Genomic DNA, 17204 nt, shown 5'->3' with positions numbered 1-17204 from the left:
CTGTAGTTTAATTGATTATGAGATTTCATTCCATTAGGGGCAGTGGCATGGGCTTTGGGCCTGAAAAAGTGGTTAAATCTCAGGGTCACTGGAACAGAACTGGCAAGTTTGGTCGAAAATCACTTGCATATAGGCCTATGAGAGTGACTTTAGGTCTGTGGATGCTCCCTTGCCCATAGAATGAGAGTGACTGTGGCCTTAGAGGTTCAGAAGAACAATGGGACCCAGGGAAAGGTTGTCTGAGTGGATGACTTATCTTTTGAGCGTTCTGTTGATGATGTTGGATAACTGTGTGTAATGTTTTGTTGATTCCACTTCCTTAAGGTTACCTAGGAGGTTGAATATGATCATAGTAGCTTCTTGTCTCATGTTTACCCTGGTTGGCATGGCCACTTAGGTGGATGTGGGAGGAGGTTGTTACAACCAAATTGGGTGATATTTAGGTCAATTTTGGTTCTCTTGAGAAGAGGAACATAATGCAATCATCACCTTGGTCATTTGAGCTGTCCACGGTGGAATTTGAACATAGTTGTAAAAATTAACAATTTGGGGAAAAGAGAAAGAATCCTGAAGCCTCTTCTTCCAGAAGATTCTAGGATATGTTGTAACCATTTACCTTAGATAAAAGTATTTAATCCTATCCTATCCCACCTTGGATTTTTAATCCCTTATTCCTTGATCTCATCTTCCCATCAAGATTGGATCTCAAGCCCTAATTGGTAGAATTATAAGAATTCATGAACTACCTCCTTCACATATATATTTACTACCATACATAGGCAAGGGGTTGGATTTTGGAGAGCGATTTTACCCTTATGATGCTGATTTGAGAGATATCTTTCCATGCATTAGGGTGATTAGAATTTCACTTTGTGACAAGGAAAGGACAAGTCAACTTGGAGGATCTCTTTTACAGGATCAACACCTATTTTTCATTGTAACTCACTACATTTCTATTAATGAAAAGAGTTATTTATTTTCCTATATATGATGTTATGGTTTCATATATTCCAATACCATGTTGATCTATTTAATAAAGTTATTATATGATGCTACATAGATTCTGTGGATCGTTGACTTGTGTTATCTCACTGTGCATGTTTTAATAATAGCGACTAGAGCTAGGATTGGAGCATTCATGCCAAGGAAGGAGTGAAGCATACGAAGGATTCTAGGTAGGATTCATCCCAATATCTATTTAATTTAAGGAAAAAATTAGTTCCTTTGTATTTCTTTTGGTCTAGGTCAGTCCACTAGGCCCAGGGAAGATATTTCTACCTGCAGTTGTAGATTTCACATAACAGTTATCTCTATGAATTTTAGAGCATGACACACATACATCACCAATGAGCTCCATGAGGGTGTTGAAGGATCTAGGGAAACTAGGTGTAGTGTGATTCTTCTTGACTAGATACCAATTGTTGAAGTCTTATTACTTTTCTTGTTAGCTTAATCTTCTTCTTCTTATTAATCCATGTGTGTGTACTTCATCAAACTGCTACCAAAACCATAAGAACAAGAACAAAAGATGTTGGCTCTTTGCTAGGGCCAAAACCTCTCTACTCTTGAGACGAAAACCCTTTAGTAAGTTTCTCTTATTGAAGCTTCTTATTGATCAATGCCAAACCCTAGACCCTTGAATAAAATTTCCTCCAAGCACAAGTCAAGTCCTTCTTCCTTTCTACACTTTGTTCCCCGAAACTTTACTCTCCCTTCTCCTGGCACTTTGCGTCCTGACACTAAATCCTTCTTCAGACAATTGAATTTAAGATTTGTTAGGTATATTCTATAAGAGATACTCCTCTTTATTCTTTGGTAGATTCCTTTACATATGAAGAGTAATTTATCCTTCCTCCAACCGAGCCCCTTCTTGAGATGTAGATGCAGGTTTGATATGACAACAATTTATCACTATTTCTTCACACATGTTAGGGGATTCCTTCAAGATTTTTTTGTGGAGGTCCTTATTTATTCTTTTCTTGAGTGTGCTTCCTTTTGTTTGAGTGAGAGGCCTTATAGGCCTACTTTTCTAGCCAAACCAATGAGATATGTGTGACTATGGTGGAGGGATGCTAAGACATTAGAGATACCCTCTTTATATTCGTATGTGTGACTGTGACTTGCCCTAGAAACCATCCTATTGAGCTCGGTTGTGTACCCTTCTTCTTCGATGCACTTGGAGACCCTTTCTTCACTCTTTTCTACCCTTTTCTTGTGCCTTCTCTTTGTAGATTTCAGAGATGCTTACTTGACATTGTAATGGAGTGGACAACCTATATATATAGAGGATTATCCCTCCTTTTAGTTCAACTTGAAGGCCGAATAGAAGACTGCAGTCTGACTAGACATTCATAATTTAGATTTCTTCTTTTGTAGGTGTCATTTCATGGAGGAGCCCTATTGACTTTTCTTGGACATATATTATAAAAATAATATTTCTTTTCTTGAATAAATACAAATATCAAAAGTACATTTATGAAGATCGAACCTAGTTACATTTCCTTCAACACTACCTCATAACTAGGGAGGTATTCATATAACATTAGAAGGTGTTTGGCTATATTTCAATCTTGAAGAACTCACATAAGAGAAACTGGATTTGTAATCCATCTGTTATATCATCATAATAACCAAAATTGTTTACACAACAAGGCCTTGACTGAAAACTCTATCTCTCAATAGATCAGAGCACAATTTTGGTGAGGCCAATGGCTTATAGACAGTTTAGTCATTGTCTCTCAAGGTACATACCCACCAGTGTGTTCACTGAGTATGACATTCTAGGAATATTCTTATCTTGGGTTCCTAGCACTCAAATAATATCGGTCCTCTTACCTACTCTTGTCTTGGATTCCATACACATCCTCAAAGAGTATCAGATTCCACATGATTATCCAATCCTCCCATTATTTCTTCCCAAGTGAAGACAATAATTTTGTGTCTATCACTTCCTCTTAATTAAGGAAGACATGCCCAAGTATCCTCTGACAAGGTACTTGTCCAAATTACTTTGTAATTTGGAACTTGTTATAACTCCCTCTTAGCTAGGGACTCGTCCATTCATTAGCAACTTCTTCTTCGTGGGTCCTTTAGCTACTTCATCTCCTTCCTTCCTTTGATGTCATGAAGTCTTTGTTCGAAATTCTTCCTGGTAGGGAACCATCCATCGATCACTTTCCTTCCTGGTTATTCATGTCATTGCTTCCTCTTGGAAATTGGTATTCTTGTCATATATCAGGTTCTCTTATCATCTGTTTATTGCTTCTCATCTTGTCTATGCTTCAGACTTCTCTTCACATGGATGCTTCTTTGTACTTTCTTATTCCCATGCTTTTATCTAGTAGCCCTTCATGACTTCATCTTGGTATTGCTTCAACATTAAATGGTGATTTTGTTGGATGGATTCTTCATCATGACATCTTCGTAGGTTAGAATCAATTAATTTCACCTTTCATATCTCCAAGGCCTTCATAAGTGTCAAGGGTCCTTTGATCTTTTTCTTCCTTTGACAGAGTTGTCATGCCTTCTTTCGGGAGATGTATTCAAAGTATCTTTGTAAAATAGTGATTCTTTGTGATCATGGTGTTCTTCATATGCTTGATCTCTTTCTTAATTTTCTTCTTCATGGATGGATAGGTCAACCACCTTTTGCTCCTTGTGAGAGCACTTCTTAATTGCTTGCTTCTAGGACTAGTCAACATTTCTTCTTCACTTCCTTCTTGGTCAGCAATCTTATACTCCTTATGTGAGTATTTCCTTTTATTGACCTTCATTGCATTCTAGTAAATGCCTTCGATCATTTCATTGGTGAAAGAGATTCATTCATACTTGATCATGTCATAGAACTATTCCCATGACTCAATACTATACATATAATAACGTGACTAAACTTTGATGCATACATACCTCATCTTGATTCTCCTTTGATCATATTAGCTTCATTTTGTTGTCCTTGGTGTGGCCCTTCTTGTTTCATCTTAGCTTGCCTGCATATCATCCTTTTCTTGAATCCCATGAATGGGATTCCTAATGAGACATCTGCTTTTGTTTATGAATCTTCTTTTCAAGATTCCATCATAGTATCTTGAATACCCTTACCCGACAAATTTTTTCTTTCCTTTTAATGATGGAGGTCTTCTAAGATTCTTAATCATGATCAATTTTCTTTTATTGTGGATGAGGTCCTATTCTAGGTATGCTCCTTCTACATGAATATCTATAACTATATGTATTTCATGCTTCTAGATTCTAGAAGATGTTTCTAGCCATGCAATTTTGTTTGATTCCAACATGCTCCTATCCTACTCAAAACTTTGAAATAATAATTTAAGTAAAGAGTTTGACGTAGCCATAGTAGAGATCTGAAGGATCTTCATTATTTTGCTTCTTTTCCTCTTCTTTCACCTCTTGAGTCATGTGAGGTTCTTCCCTTTTTCTTTTGTTGTTATTGTCCTTCTTTAGTTTAGGACAATTCCTTGTGTAGTGTCCATATTCTTGGCATCCATAACATTGGATTTTGGACATATCTTTGTTGTTTGTTCTTAGTGGACCAAATTAGCCAAATTTTCCCTTTCTCTTGGCCATGGTAGCAAATGCTTGCTCCTTTGATCCCACACCTTCCTTGGCTTTGAGTCTGGTTTCCTCTATCTTTCATAGAGACCACATTTCACTTAGTGTGGTAGCTTCCTTCTTGGCATATATGCTTGATGTGATGTTGCCCTAATCCTCAGGTAGAGCATTGAGTACTACAATTGTCATTTCTTTGTCGGGCATGACTTTCCCTAGCTATTGAAGTTTATCTCTCATCTTAGAGATCTTCATGAAGTAGGAAGCTATTCCTTTCTTTGATATCTTCATCTTATACAATTAATTTCTTAGATGTATCACTTCTCTAGCTATGGTTACCGAGAATAGCTCTACTAGTTTATCATAGATTTCTTTTGATGTTTCAAATTTGGAGACATAAGGAATGAGAGAGTCCTTGATAGATTCTATTAGAATCCTTTGAGCTTTTGTCTCATCCTTATTATACTTGGTTAAGGCCTGAGTTTGTTCCTTAGTAGGAATAGTAACATTCCCTTTGATATGTTCTAGGAGTTCATTCTCCTTGAGAAGTTAATTAGTCCTCTTCTTCCATGAAAGAAAGTTATTGGTACCTACCAATTTGTTGCTTTCCTTGAAAAAAGACATTGATATATATTCAGAAGGGGACATATACTTACTTGATAGTCTTTTAGATGTAGTGGATTTGATTTCTTCTTGAAGATTTCACGGCTTGCCTTTGTAGGATCTTAATGTTCTTAAGGTTGCCTTCTCCAAGTGGACTTGCTTGATGATGATATTTGTTTCATGACTTTCAAATGATGTAGGTCCCTCTTTGATCTCCTCTTCTTTGTAGTTGAATTTATGTAAGGCTCTTCTTCTTGTTTTGTAGTCTTCCTTGATGAATGATAGCTAGTAGGCCTTCTTGGCCTGGAAGTGATTGAGACTTCTTGGCTTGATGCTTCAACTTTGTAGATGTCCTTCCTTGACGAGTCACCTTATGAGTGTTCTTGAGATGCCCTTTCCTTGATGTGTCACCTTAGCTCTGATACCATGTTGAATAACCTAGGGAAATTAGGTGTAGTGTGATTATTCTTGACTAGATAACAATTTGTGAAGTCTTTTTACTTTTCTTTTTAGCTTAATCTTATTCTTCTTATTAATGCATGCATGTGTACTTCATCAATCGACTACCAAAACCATAAGAAAAAGAACACAAGACGTTGGCTCTCTAGCACGGCCAAAACCTCTTTTCTATTGAGAGGAAAACCCTTTAGTAAGTTTCTATTATTGAAGCTTCTTATTGATCAATGCCAAACCCTAGACCCCTGACTAAAATTTCCTCTAGGCACAAGTCAAGTCCTTTCCCCTTTCTACACTTTTTTTCCCCGACACTTTAGTCTTCCTTCTCCTGACACTTTGCTTCATGACACTTCGTCCTTCTTCCGAAAAATGATATTAGTCTTTGTTAGGTATCTTCTATAAGAGATATTCCCTTTTATTCTTTGGTAGATTTCGTTACATATGAAGATAACTTAGTCCTTCCTCCAACCGATCCCCTTCTTGAGATGTAGATGCAGGTTTGATATGAAAACAATGTATCACTGTTTCTTCGCACGTGTGAGGGGATTCCTTCAAGATTATTGTGTGGAGGTCCCCCTTTCTTCTTCGCTTGAGTGTGCTTCCTTTTTGCTTGAGTGAGAGGCCTTATGGGCCTACTTTTCTAGCCCAACTAATGAGATATGTGTCACTCTGGTGGAGGGTTGCTAATATAGCAATGATACCCTCTTCATCTTCGCACGTGTGACTGCAACTTTCACTAGAAACAATCCTCTTGAGCTCCATTGTGTACACTTCTTCTTCATTGCACTTGGAGATCCTTTCTTCGCTTTTTTCTACCCTTTTCTTGTGCCTTCTCTTCGTAGATTTCAGAGGTGCTTACTTGACGTTGTAATCAAGTCGACAACCTCTATATATAGAGGACTATCCCTCTTTTTAGGTCGACTAGACATTTATAATTCAGATTGCTTCTTTTGTAGGTGTCGTTGAATGGAGGAGACTTGTTGACTTTTCTTGGAGGTATTCTCTTGACTGTAATATATAAACATACATGGTGTAACATGCCCTTAAGGTCTTCAACATTTTCTCTTGATTATTTGACTCACCTATAACACTTTAACGTGTGCTAGACCTATTTCAATGAGAAAGAAACTCATTGACATATATTATTAAAATAATATTTCTTTTCTTGAATAAATACAAATATCAAAAGTACGTTTATGAAGACTGATTCTAGTTACATTTCATTCAACAAAGGGAGAAAATGACTTGTCAATTTGATAATATTTTGTCCTATTAGCAATTTTTGTCATATAGCCACTGTATTAAATGTAATTTGTATTTTGTTATTAGTTGTATGTAATGAAGTCAAAGAGACACATGTGGAATGTGAAAAGCCACATATGGAATGCAAAAGGTCATATCTAGAATATGAAAAGTCATAGGAGTTGAAGAGTCATGAGGAAGCTCAAAGGTCATGGTCATTTGCTATAAATAACTCCTCATAACTAAAGTAAAGGGAGTGGATCCTGGAAATCTTACCTTGGATTCTCTTGTAGTGCATAGGATACATATCATTCTTTCGAGAAGCAAGTTGGGGCTTCATGTTCCACTACTGGATGTACTTTTTTATCTATGTAACAATGTAATTCATACCTTTCATTTATAATCAGAATCTCTATGAGCCAACACTTCTTCAACAATGTATCGTGGATATAGTAAGACTATTCTTGTTATGTTTATAATATATGTTGGTTTAGTTACATACTAAGTCTAATGAACTAATTTCTTTCTTAGATATGGATATTGTTGAATAGGTGTTGTTATGTTTTCATCATTATTTTTTATTTTGTGGACTAATTTACACGTAATCAACAAGACTTTCTCTTTATTCTCATGTCCCCCTTAAGATAGTACTATTACTTCCGTAACTAGAGGATTGTTTTTCCTTACCAACTGTGGAAGTTCCCCATGCATCTTACATTTGGTTTCACACAAATATTACATACTTGTTGCCATAAAGAGGTGTTTTGATATCATGTGTATGTTCTGTAACCAAGGCACACCTTTGAAACCTTCCCAATGGTTGCCATACCATATATCCTGATGGGACTCCTACATGAAACATTGTGAGGTCTAATTGGGACTTCACATCACGAAGATCCCCTTACATGTTGGCGGCATCAAGCACCATCAACATTTTGACACTAGAAGGAGGGTCAGATGACAAGTTAAGCATGTGAAGTTTGTTTGAATCCATTACGTATAATTTTTTCATCCCAATCCGAGGTGTTTTTTTGAAGCTTTAGATCTTTCAATCCCTACACAATTTTTACATAACTTGTCACATTTGAAATTCAATGGAAAGGGTAGAACAACCATTCTTGATTACGTAATTGAGTTTGTTCAATTTTTTTTCAAGTGTTGTTTATTCTAAAGAAATAGTCAGAAGGGTGTTTACCCTCACATTGGATGGTCATGTTAAGCAAAGGTGATATTTTTTACCCACTACTTCTATCTCATATTTTAAGCATTTGGCTAATGAGATTCGTCCTGTTTTTTGCGAATATGAGTATCTTGATGTTCTTAATGAAATGGATCAGCTAAAAATGGAATCAAACAAATATATTGAACATTTCAGTAATAGTTTCCTTCATTTTCGTTATTAATTTTTGGATGAGGATGTGGACTCATGATTTTGATGAGCTTTAGTATTGCAACAAGAATGCTACAACTCCCAAGGCTACTGACTTTAATTATCAGCCCGGTGTTCGTACAAACTTAAGAGGTGTCGGTACTATATGTGTGGCATACAATGTGTCCTTCCTTTGCTATCATGATGTAATGGAGTGCATGTATTGAAGTCTAATCCTAAAATAATTGTAGAAAATGAAATTTTCAAAATGGAATCTTAACCTATTGCAAGAAACAAAGTACAAGGAAAGAGATGGAAATTCATTGCTAAATCACACCATTTCCTAATTAACTGCCAAGAACTATATTTTGAAATAATGCTAAATTATCATGAACCAAATGATACTATCTAAGCATGGAAGTAAGAAGCATCAAACATCACTAATGTGCAAGTAAAGGGATTGAAACAAATCTGTTTTTGTCTTTTTGTCTTTTCATGCAAAATCAAGTATGCAAACTAATTTCTTTTGGTGATGTGGTAGGTGAATTAAGGATGTTGGACGTTGGATGGAAGGGTTAGGAGATGGTTTGATGGTGTGGGATACCCTTGGGAGGATTTTGGTGAATTCCTATAGGTTTTCCATCAATTCGGCCTCAAAACAGGCCATTTCAGGAAAACCTACAGGATGTACTAGAAACCTACAGGATGATTCTGTAGGAATTACAGTGAACCTACAAGATACAGCCGAGAGAAAAATGTGAGGTGTTGGAGGTGATGGAAGGCTTAGGGAAGGTGGTATATGGGTGGAATGGAGTGAGAAAATTCCTAGGATCACTCAGAACTCAAAACTAAAGTTGGGAGATGGATGGATTTGCTCAAAAAGCTTTGAAAAGTTTCCTTGTGAAATTATGAAATTGGTGAGGGTTTAATGACCAAGAAAATCAAATCCGAATTGGATGGGACAATTTTTTTTATTAACTAGGATGTCTTAGGTCCCTATTCCAAGTGGAATCACTCAAAAAGACCTCCGTTAACCCATGCAAAAAAAAACAAACATTACTAGTCGAAAACCTAGAAATTTGAGAACTAGTGAGCCAGTAAATCTAAGAAATGCCTAACCAAATCAAGTGTAAATGAAATGGGGTGATTTTTTTTATGATACAGAATGTTTTTGTGATCTAATTCAAGTGGAATCATTTCGATTGAAGCTCATTAGGATGCTCTAAAAAATATCATAAATTTACTGTTCTTTGTTAAAAAGGAGGTCCAACAATCTAGATTTGGGAATAAGAAGACTAATTCAAGTAGCTCAATGATTACTATTAACATAGAAAGCTTTTCCAAGGATGAAATAATGCTTGTGATCCTGCAAAAGAACTTACATCAACCATTTAACTCAATCCTACAACAAGAAATCATTAATACTAAATGCAGAAATAGAAAGAAATAAAATCTAGAGATGCATGCGAATAAGCAAAGAAAAAAAGGAAAGAAAATGATATAAAAGGGCTCTAAGGTTCTTGGGATGGACAAGCCCAAGGAAACTCAGAGACCTATGGACGATAACAAGATTTATAAGATGAACATGACACCAATCTTCATTATTTTCATCAATAAAATTACATCCATGTAAGAAAATACAATGGAGCCGCGAAATACAAGCTCTCTCCACAATAACACTAATGAAAAAATCCCCCCCTAGAGGAAAATTCGACTTGGTACTCATGAAGAATTATTAGGAATCATTCCCCATGAATGGAGGAAGCCTTCCCCACCAAAATCCCTTGATTAGTGGATCTAGTCCCCAATACTAGGAAGTTTCATTAAATGGCAGGGAAAACATTCTTAGATTTTCTCAATCATTCCCTAGAGGCAAATTCGGCTTGGTACTTATACAAAATGACTAAGAATCATTCCCCATGGATGGAGGAAGCTTGCCCCACCAAAATCCATTGATTAATGGATCTGCTCCCTTGATTAGTGGAACACATTCTTAGATTTTCTCAATCATTGGAGTTCCACAATTTGTGCCATAATTCCATAATATCTTGTTGAATTATTATTTATTATTGATCCTCAAGTAGTAGGGAACAAGTCCCTAAATTATCTCCTCCTCCAACTCTTCATAATCTGCCCAATATTCTCATAATATTCAACAAAAAATAAATAATATTAGGCACAAATATTTAATTATTCATAAACCTTCCTAATGAATATATTAAAGTTAAAAATAAATTATTTAATGCACAAAGAGAGGATTAATGTGCTGAAGGATGGTCATAGGCCTTAATTTGTGTTTTAATTTAGAGGCATGGGCCTTAATTTATGTCTAATTTAGAGGCCCGTCAAACCCCCCTACTGAAAGTGTTGCTCATCCTCTGAGCAACTTAGTGATCACATTGTGCCTCATACATGGCCCTAGTGGCCTCTCTCTTGTGCATTAAGAATCTTGGCTGTAAGCTTTGCAAGGACAAGCCCAAAAACATATTTTTTCATAGAAAAATCATTGTTTCTTGAGACCATTAGCTTGCTTTCTTACCCTTATTCAAGATGCGTTCTTGAATATTTTTTTAGTTTGGTAAGGTCTTCCACACCCTTATCAACCTTCTGCTACCTTGTTCCACCATTTGGACACCTCTTGTAGGATTTTCGGGTCACTGTAATTCCAACATGATCATCCTGTAGAAAACACAGTCCCTTTGTAAACTAAAGTAAGGGAGTGAAAAAAATGACAGAAATGATGGAGGAAAGAATGGTAATGAGTGGTAAAATAAAAATGTGAGTGACATGGGTCTCTTGTGATCCTCCTTTGCTCTTTCACCGTCCTTCTTGCTGACCTGCAAATAGAAATTTCATGAAAATGGAGAGGATGCTCTCTCTTTTTTTTTCAAGAATGTAATGGGATGGATGAATGATAAATAGATAGTGAATATGCGGTGGATGGAGAGCTTGGAGTGTTGTGGTGACCTTGGCCTTTGCAAAAATTTCTTCTTTTAACTGCTATCCTCATTCCTTGAAATCATAACCCTTCATAATTTGACTTTTCAACATTTCATGAGTGAAGGAGTGAGTTGCAATTAACTAGGTGAAGGCAGCTGAGACTGTTGACCAATCCTTAGCTTATAAAACCTCATCTCTCATGCATTGACAACAAATTTCTAACTATAATATGCTCAAGAGAAGAGGTCAAGAATATTGCATACCTGTACCTACCTGATGGTTGTTGGAGAGACATGCATGTTGCTGTTGAGTTGATGTTGATATGCAGGTGTTGAATGTTGATGTTGATGATCTTGATGTTGTTGATAAGCTCTGGAGGAGCTTCTTTGACCTCCGGATCTCCTTTAAAACTGCTCACTGCCAATCCTGTAGGTGTTATCTATATCTTGTAGGTTTATAAGAAAACAACTTGTTTTGTCCATATCTTCCAAACGATAGACTTGATTGAGTTGAAACTTTTTTAGCATGTTTCCACCAGCATTATTCACCCCCCATAGGAATTTTTTTGGTCAATTGTTGCATGGATCTCGAGAAAAAACTAAAAATGGCTGAAGGTGATGGAGGCAGATTTCTTGGAAACTGTGCATTGGAATTTGCTGAAATTGCTTAGGCATGTTACCATCATCATATGCATCTCCCCATGAAAGATATTTTTAAATGGATGCATGGAGATTGAGAAAATGCAAAAATGGCTTAAGGGGATGGAGGCCAATTTCTTGGAAATCTTGCACTGGAATTTGCTGAAATTACTTGAGAATGTTACCATCATCCATATGCATCTCCCCCTAAAACAGCTTGGAAAATGGATGCATGGTTTTCAAGTTACAGCAAAAACAAATTTCTGCTCTATGTATTTTTGTACCCTGTAATAAAATAAAGCATCTTATAGTTTTTTAGGACAACAAGAAAATTGAATGGTAAAAGCTTGAGAATGATGGATGGATAGTGGAAATAGATGAGGGTGATGGATTGTCATGGCCTTGGCCTTGTTGGAGCATTTGAGTGAAGTAGGAGAAAGTCACAATTCGATTTCTTTTGACTAGGCTTGACCAATTTTCCTTTTGGTACCAACTTGTTCTTGTTGCTTGCAAATGTTGGAGGGTACATGCATGCATGGAGCAAGGATTATTTTATTTTTCTTGTTCTCTTTTTTTCTTCTAGGCCTACTAGCCGCCTCAATGAGTTTTTCAACTAGTAGGTCTGCCTAGGCGCTTCAAAGGAGGTTTTCACCTAGGATCTTTTTTTGTTTTGTTTTTCCAACCCATTGACCGCCTGATGGAGGTTTTCAATCAATGAGCCAACCTAAGGTGCCTCCAAAGAGGTTTTAGATTTTTTTTTTTTTTTACGCTACCCTACATGAAAAACAAAATCACTTTCAAGTATAAGAATACTTCCAATGGAGCCATGTGCACATCAAGACGACAGACAAAATGATGTGGATGCTTGAAATGTATGCTTTGACATGTACCTGGATTTGAGAGATCAAATGGTTTGACTTTGATGATATCAAGCACATTTGAAGAAGAGGGTATTGTTACAACTTAATGACTGTCTAGAACCATATTTCAATATAGTTGTGATGCCCCTAGTCCACTTGTTGATTTGGATCATCTTGGATGTCTTATTCTTCCATGACCTTCAAACCTTCCTCATTTTGTTGATTGTTGTCTTGACCACATCGAGGATTTGATGGTAACCATGAGGAAGATTTCTTGATCTCTGATTTTGTTCTCTGCTCTTCATCAAATGCAGCCCATGATCCTTTGGTATTCTCATTTGAATTTTCTTCTTCTGGATGTGGTCCTTCAATAATATCAAGATTATCTCCTTTTTGCAATACTCTTCCTGAGCTATGGTGAATACCATTGATCTCAAGAGGAGATGTTTGGAAGTGTTGTACCTTAGCATTGTAAGTGCGCTGAGCTACTTCAATATGTGGGTTTGGAAATGGTGGTCCAGGTAGTTGAGCGGGAGTGTTTATTTGAGATGGATGAGGTTGGGGTTGTGGTTGTGGTGGAGATGAATGGTAGGGATAACATGGAGTTGGGTATGGAGGATATTGAGGAAAATATTGAGGATATTGTGGATGGCTCCCATAAGTTCCTTGCCAACCTTGTTACCAAGATTTGTTTTGGGGTTGGGATGGCGAATGTTGCCAAGGAAAAGGTATGTTCCAATTACTTTGAGGTGGACATGCATAACCTTGAAATTGTGAATTAGACCTTTGCATCATATCCAGCTGGATAGGCTGCCATGGTTCTCTTTGAGCTACATAACATTGCTGCATTAGCAATTGAATTGCTCTATTGTTCTCTTGGTGAATTTCCTTTAACCTTGGTAATGATGGATAATGTTTGACATCCTGCGATTCTACAACACAAATATTAGCATTTTCTTTTCCTTCATCTTGCATTCTTAACATTTCTACTTGTTTTGTTATATTGCTAAGAATTTTTGTTTTAAAATCATCAAACAAAGTTACAAGTTTAGCTTGACTTACTGATCTTGACGCTGATTTATCTACTCTTGCTTTTCCTCTTGATATGTGTTTGCATGTTTCACAAATTTCATCAAATGTTAATTGGTATACATCACCTCTACTCATGATATCAAGAAGATCCATCCACTTATCCCTAATTGCTCTAAGTAAGAGGGTTTTTAGTGTGTCAGATCCTAAATGATGTAGTTTTCCCCTCTAAACATTGTACATGAACCTCTCTATTAGATCCTTAAGACTCTCATCTTCTCTTCGATTCATTCCAAAGATTTCTTCCTTAAGATCATGATCTTTATATTTTTCTAGAAATATCTTTTGCATATCATTCCATGATCTTATTGAATTAGTCCCTAAACTCATGAACCATTTAAGAGCTTTATCTTTCAATGTTGCTGGAAACAATCTTAGTTTTTGAGTTTTTAATAAGTAACCATAAGATCTACAAAAAAATTCAAATTCAAAGAGAAAGGTTTCCAGATCCTTTGTCCTTAGACCATGAAATTATGGAAGAAAAGAGGGAGGGGTGTTCTTCATGTGCACTCTACCATCAATATCTTGAATGAGAAATCCGAGAGGATCTTCCTCATTGTTATCATCTCCATCCATTTCTTCTACATTCTTTGTCATCTTCTTCTTCTACCTGCAAAAGTGAATGGTGATGTGGCTCTTACTACACCACGTGATCAATTGGGGGGTGGGTTGGTGTTGGAGATTTTTTTTGTTTCTATGATTGAATGAAAACACTAATGCAATGCACTTTTCCTATTTTTGAAATGAAATATGCCTAATGCAATTATTTTTTTGGTTTTTTGCAAAAAGTAAAAAGAAATGAATCAACTAGGGAAGAAAACAATGCATACTTTGACACCTCCCCGGCAACGGCATCAAAAAGTGATGAGCCTTGGTATTGCAACAAGAATGCTGCAACTCCCAAGGCTACCAACTTTAATTATCAACCCGGGCTTCGTACAAACTTAAGAGGTGTCGACATTATATGTGAAGCATACAATGTGTCCTTCCTTTGCTGTCATGATGTAATGGAGTGCATGTATTGAAGTCAAATCCTAAACTAAATGCAGAGAATGAAATGTTTGAAATGGAACCTTAACCTATTGCAAAAAAGAAAGTACAAGGAAAGAGACGAAAATTCAATGCTAAATCACACCATTTCCTAATTAACTGCTAAGAAACTATGCTTTGCAATAATGCTAAATTATCATGAAACAAATGCTACTATATAAGACTGGAAGTAAGAAGCATCAAACATCACTAATGTGCAAGTAAAGAGACTGAAACAAAATTGTTTTTGTCTTTTCATGCAAAATCAAGTATGAAAAGTAATTTCTTTTGGTGATGTGGCAGGTGAATTAAGGATGTTGGAGGTTAGATGAAAGGGTTGGGAGATGGTTGGATGGTGTGGGAGACTCTTGGGAGGATTTTGGTGACTTCCTAGAGGTTTTCCATCAATTCGGCCTCAAAACAGGCCATTTCAGGAAAACCTACAAGATGTACTAGAAACCTACAAGATGATCCTGTAGGAATTTCAGTGAACCTACAGGATACAGCCGAGAGAAAAATGTGAGGCGTTGGAGGTGATGGAAGGCTTAGGGAAGGTGGTATATTGGTGGAATGGAGTGTAAAAATTCCTAGGATCACTTAAAACTCAAAACCAAAGTTGGGAGATGGATGGATTTGCTCAAAAAGCTTGGACAAGTTTCCTTGTGAAATGATGAAATTGGTGAGGGTTTAATGACCAAACAAATCAAATCCAAATTGGATGGGACAATTTTTTTTATTAACTAGGATGTCATAGGTCCATATTCCAAGTGGAATCACTCAAAATTACCTCTGTTAACCCATGCCAAAAAAAAAAAACATTACCAGTCGAAAATCTAGAAATTTGAGAACTAGTGAGCTAGTAAATCTAACAAATGCCTAACCAAATAAAGTGCAAAAGAAATGGGGTAATGTCTGTTATGAACTAGAACATTTTTGTGATCTAATGCAAGTGGAATCAATTCGATTGAGGGTTGTTAGGATTCTCTAAAAAATATTAGAAATTTACTGTTCTTTGCTAAAAATGAGGTCCAACAATCTAGATTTGGGAATAAGAAGACTAATTCAAGCAACTCAATGATTACTATGAATTTCCAAAGCTTTTACAAGGATGAAATAATGTTTGTGATAATGCAAAATAACTTACATCAACCATTTAACTCATTCCTACAACAAGGAATCATTAATACTAAATGCAGAAATAGAAAGAAATGAAAACTAGAGATGCATGTGAATAAGCAATGAAAAGAATGAAAGAAAATGATAAAAAAGGGCTCTGAGGTTCTTAGGATGGTCAAGCCCAAGGAAAATTAGAGACCTAGGGAGGAGAATAAGATTTAGAAGCTAAACTTGACACTAATCTTCATTATTTTCATCAATAGAATTACATCCCTGCAAGAAAATACAATGGAGCTGCAAAAATACAAGTTCTCTCCATAATAACACTAATGAAAAACTCCCCCTAGAGGAAAATGTGACTTGGTACTTATAAAAAATGATTAGGAATCCTTCCCCATGACTGGAGGAAGCTTTCCCCACCAAAATCCCTTGATTAGTGGATCTAGTCTCCAATACTAGGAATTTGCATTAAATGGCAGGGAACACATTCCTAGATTTTCTCAATCATTCCCTAGAGGAAAATTCGATTTGGTACTTATACACATTGATTAAGAATCATTCCCCATGGATGGAGGAATATTTCCCCACCGAAATCCCTTGATTAGTGGAACACATTCCTAGATTTTCTCAATCATTGGAGTTCCACAATTTGTGCCATAATTCCATAATATCTTGTTGACTTATTATTTATTATTGATTCTCGAGTAGTAGGGAACAAGTCCCTAAATTATCTCCTCCTCCAACACTTCATAATATGCCCAATATTCTCATAATATTCCACAAAAAATAAATAATATTAGGCACAAATATTCAATTATTCATGAACCGTCCTAATGAATATATTAAAGTTAAAAATAAATTATCTAATGCAAAAAAGAGAGGTTTAATGTGCTGAAGGATGGTCATAGGCCTTAATTTATGTTTTAATTTATAGGCATGGGCCTTAATTTATGTCTAATTTAGAGGCCCGTTAGATTTTTGGATGAAACGTTTTAGTTCTTAGTTAGGATTTCAAGAAAATATTTTGAATCATATTCATCATGTTCTCTAGTTCAAAAGGAACTTCAATATCCTGAAGATGAATATGATGTTCCTTTTGTTCTATGTCCCCATCCTTTTGATGTTATATATTTTGAACTTGAACTGAATAGCAAGATGGAAGATCAATTTGCTGATGAGGAATTAATATTTCTTTCACATATTTCCCACAATTATGATTTGTTTGATCCTATTAATCAATCATCTTTGAATCTTGACATTTTTATTCTCGATCCTCAACCCATTAATCAAGTTGAG

This window comes from Pinus tabuliformis, chromosome 1_1 (genome assembly GCF_031772625.1).
Source record: "Pinus tabuliformis cultivar Carrire ecotype Pingquan chromosome 1_1, CPIR1, whole genome shotgun sequence".
NCBI classification, from domain to species: Eukaryota; Viridiplantae; Streptophyta; class Pinopsida; order Pinales; family Pinaceae; genus Pinus; species Pinus tabuliformis.
Note: the sequence above shows the minus strand (reverse complement) of the source record.